This window comes from Sinocyclocheilus anshuiensis, unplaced genomic scaffold (assembly GCF_001515605.1).
Source record: "Sinocyclocheilus anshuiensis isolate Anshui unplaced genomic scaffold, SAMN03320099.WGS_v1.1 C31748249, whole genome shotgun sequence".
Taxonomy (NCBI): Eukaryota; Metazoa; Chordata; class Actinopteri; order Cypriniformes; family Cyprinidae; genus Sinocyclocheilus; species Sinocyclocheilus anshuiensis.
Genome location: NW_015603844.1, coordinates 1 through 488, shown reverse-complemented (window position 1 = coordinate 488; position 488 = coordinate 1). Strand labels below are relative to the sequence as shown.

The window sequence follows — 488 nt, the reverse complement described above, 5'->3', positions numbered from 1 at the left end:
GGCATGTGCAGATTAGTCAACAAATGAAAGCAGAAGATTGGACGAGTTTGAGTCATGTAGTGTGTGTTTGGTGTGTTTGCGCTCAGATGTGTGAATGTCTCTGTGTGTTTTCAGATCAGCGAGACGGGCAGCGGTATACTCACTCCTCACTCCAGCTCTGCAGCTTTACAGGGAGACGCCGAGAAAACACACGAGTGTAAGAACATACTGCAGCCCATCCGGTAAAACATCTCAACATTATGATTCATTCTTGACTTTCAAACTTTTATTTCTCGCCTCGCAGTACTGGATAAAGACGTCAGGACGGTTGAATTCACAAAGGTCAGTTACACTGATTCAGTCTTAAGGCCTGTTCACACAGAGAGACTTTTGCTTTCTGCTCATTCATTGTTTCCTCAATTGATGGTGTGTGTGTGTGTGTGTGTGTGTGTGTCTCAGGGCCTGTCAGACTCTCTGGGCATCAGTATAGCAGGAGGGGTCGGCAGTCC

At 46.5% G+C, this 488-nt stretch overlaps 1 long non-coding RNA gene across 1 annotated transcript; it reads left to right on the top strand.

The window, feature by feature from the left end:
- The first annotated feature begins 116 nt into the window (after nt 1–116).
- LOC107682167 (uncharacterized) lies at nt 117–488 on the top strand. Its single transcript, XR_001633391.1, has 3 exons — nt 117–196; nt 284–321; nt 439–488. It is a non-coding gene; the product is annotated as an uncharacterized LOC107682167 (long non-coding RNA).